Source organism: Pinus tabuliformis, chromosome 9 (assembly GCF_031772625.1).
Source record: "Pinus tabuliformis cultivar Carrire ecotype Pingquan chromosome 9, CPIR1, whole genome shotgun sequence".
Lineage (NCBI taxonomy): Eukaryota > Viridiplantae > Streptophyta > Pinopsida > Pinales > Pinaceae > Pinus > Pinus tabuliformis.
Window position 1 is genome coordinate 534,526,016 of NC_142307.1, and position 3,615 is coordinate 534,529,630.

The following is a 3,615-nucleotide window of genomic DNA, read 5'->3' on the forward strand; positions in this document are numbered from 1 at the left end:
AGCATAGCAATAGTTAACAGATTGACCTTCTCAGTATGAGATGATTAAGGATTAGAGCCTAAATCAGCCCAAGCCATCAGTCTACCTAAACGGTACATACTGATCTCCTAAGATTCACTCAAGTGAATAATTGCAATCTATGGAGAGTAATTATCAAAAATAAACAAGCATGAAGCATAGCACCATAGATCATGCTTTGGACTTCAGCTTATAGTATCTAAACTTGCAATGATTGAGTAACCTTAGTTGAACAGAATCAACCATTCCCTTACATTATTGTGACACTTGGAATCTCTGAACGCAACACAATACAAGAATCAAAGACATGGTAAGTCTGTGATTATTAGTCAAATTATGGTTAGTTGCTTGTTTAAACTGAATCACCAGTAATCCCTGCAAGAACATAATCCATCCCTGAACTGATGGAAGCGATTTGCATCCCTCACTTTAATTTGTCATCTCAAAAATCATGGAGATGAACTCAGTGGCACTGTGGCAGTCATCACACAGACGGAGGTTTTCTGTGATTTGGTTAGGAGTATCAGGGTTTGTACTAATAAGGCCAAAGGCAATGGCTAGCTCCTCACTGTGACTGCCAAGCATTTGTCCCTTTTCCTCCTCCACATTGTGCAGAACAGCATCCGTGTTAGCTGAATACCCTGCCTCCTTCATCTGCCCAGCCAAGCTCTCCAACATTGCGTAAATTTCCTCAGACCGAGGGTGCGATCTATCTCCTACATAAAATGTATGAACTCTGTGGTTTACCTCGATGAAGCTCCATCCTGGGGGCTTTTTCAAACTCCTAGCTTTCATCATCCTTCGTACGTTTGCTACATCAGCCCATTTCCCTGCAACAGCATATATATTTGACAGGAGTACATAATATCCGGGATTCCAGGGTTCTAATTCAAAAATATGCCCTGCCACATGTTCTGCTAGCTCTATATTGCAGTGAATTTTACAGGCACCAAGCAAGGCTCCCCAGACACCAGCGTCAGGTTTTATTGGCATCTTCTTGATAAATTCTTCGGCCTCTTCCAACTGTCCTGCTCGACCAAAAAGATCAACTATGCATGCATAATGCTGTAGCCTCGGCATAATGCAATAGTCTCTCCTCATGGAATCAAAGCACTGCCAACCCTCATTCACCAAGCCTGCATGACTGCACGCGGAAAGAATACACAGGAAGGTGACATCACTCGGCTCGACGCTGGACTGCTGCATTTTAGAAAAGAGTTTCAGAGCAGAATTCCCATGCCCAACCAGCAATCATTACATTCCAAGAGATAACATCTCTTTTAGCCATTCTGTCAAAGAATTGGCGTGCAATCTCTACATTGCCACACTTTGCATACATGTCTATGAGAGCGTTTCCCACAGTAACACGCGATTCAGGGTGGGAGGGGAGAGCGGTGTAGGGGTAGGGGTAGGGGTAGGGGTAGGGGCAGGGGGACGGGGTACGGTAAGGGTGGTAGGGCAGGGGGGACGGGGTACGGTAAGGGTGGTAGGGTCGGGGAAGGTAGGGGTAGGGGTTGGGGGGGAGGGTACGGTAAGGGTGGCAGGCTCATATGGGGCCGGCGTTAAGGAAGGGGGGGAGGAGTTGAGATTGGAGGGGAATGGGAGTTAGGGGGTGGGCTTATGGGGAGCAGAGTTGTGGGGTAGGGAAGGAAGAGTTGGGGAAATGGTGCATGGGTGGGTGAGTTGGGGTAGCAAGGGCTGGCGTATGGGTAGGGCAGAAGGGGGAAGAGGGCATGGGTGAATGGGAAAGATCGATAATGGGTTGGGGGAAGCGAGCATGACGACGGCCTACCCACGGTTATTGGATGATTGAGTTTGAATAATTGTTTAAGACAGTTTATATAACTGATGTACGCATCGTATCCTCAAATAAAATTAATGTTTTCCATATTTTGTTAAATGAGAAGTTATGAAGCATTTTTATGTTGTTGGATTATGTCTTAAGTATGATAAATTTTATTGTTTAAATATCTACAATGCAATATCAAATTAGAGATATAATGTCTGTGTTATTCAGTATACAAATAAAGACTTTTGAATTCATTCAGTGATATAATTTGTTCATAATGTCATGTTTTTTTAGTTTTATAGTTGAAAAAATTTCAATTTCTTTTGTATCTAGCATCTTGTGGTTGAAAACATGTTAAATTTATACTTAGGAAAGAAAAATGATATTCTACCAGAAACATTAATGTGTTTTTTCCTTAAAATTTAACTTTGTTTGAGACATAAAAAATTGGATTTATTAGCATTTTTTAAAAAGTTTGAAAATTGACCCTAAAAAAAATCATTATTCCAGTATCAACACTTTCGTTTTGAAGCTATATTTTGCACGAAAATTTCGTAGTAAATTTCGTAGTCACTGCCATTTTTAAAACACGTTCAAAATTGACACCTAAAAAAAAAACATCGTTCCAGTATACACACTTTTCGTTTGTAGCACTGTTTTTTATGTTTTTTTGGGGTTTTTTTGCCAGAGTTCCCGTTTTGAGTTTATAGTTCCCGTTTCAAAGTTTACATTGTCAACGACAGATCCCGTGGTTTAAAGACGCTAGAACACGTCTCTAGCCAAAAAAAAATTCTGCTACAAATGGAGATACCACCGGCCCTGGAAAGTGCTTTGATACCACTTGTTATGATCTTGACCTATGAGAAGATGCTAGGATACCAAATATGTGAAGAAATACAACCCAGAACACAAAACAGAATGAAAAATAACATGATGTATTTTATTATTCAAAGATAAAAGAAATGTTCACTTGCCTCTTCGAGGGGGAAAACTCCAATAGAGCAGTGCTCGATTACAGAATGAGACACGATGCTCCTCAATGGGGAGTCTCTATCCTTTATATAGGATCCATACAAGCAGTATCATGGGTCAGTACCATGGTTCTATTAATACCATCTATCTAATACCATGGCCCATTTGCAACTAACTGTGGTCCCTTTCTTTAAATGCAGGTCAACCACTTAAAATTATTAATATGGGCTTTATTGACTCTTTAACTAACTATAACTATGACTCGACCTTATTACATAAATAAGGGGTGAGGGTTGGACCCTAACATCAACATTGAGGTTTTCAATTGAGCTTTGTTGGAAAATGTAACTAGGTTCAATCTTCATAATGACCTATTTGTAATCATGACATTGTATACTTTGTATGAAGAAAGAAAAATAAATTATTTTATTTTATTTTATTTTATGTAAAGCATGGGTTTCATGCTCAAGTCTAGGTCAAAGACATGTTCTTCATGCTTCTAGGTTTTTCTAGGTCTTTCTAGGATAAAGAATAATTTATGTCATGTGTTATAGTCACATTTGAACTCATTGTAACAAAGGAAAATATTTATTTTGTCAAGAAAAATTCATCCAAGACCAAGTTGACACTATTTAAGGACAAGTTGGCCTAAGGGAGGGCTATTTTACCCCTCAAGAAGGCTATAAATACAAGGAGATCGACCTCATTTGAGACACACATCTCACACAAGTTCGATATGCAATAGTGAAGGAGAAAAAGAGTTGAAAAGGATGAAGAAAAGAAGTTGAAGTGTCTTGGGATCATATCTCTCTCTCCACACATGCTAATTTAGGGTG

The 3,615-nt window shown here is 39.7% G+C and overlaps 1 pseudogene; it reads right to left on the minus strand.

The window, feature by feature from the left end:
* Positions 1 to 447: 447 nt before the first annotated feature.
* LOC149149601 (pentatricopeptide repeat-containing protein At4g02750 pseudogene) lies at positions 448 to 1,224 on the minus strand (annotated as a pseudogene).
* Between the last annotated feature and the right edge of the window lie 2,391 nt (positions 1,225 to 3,615).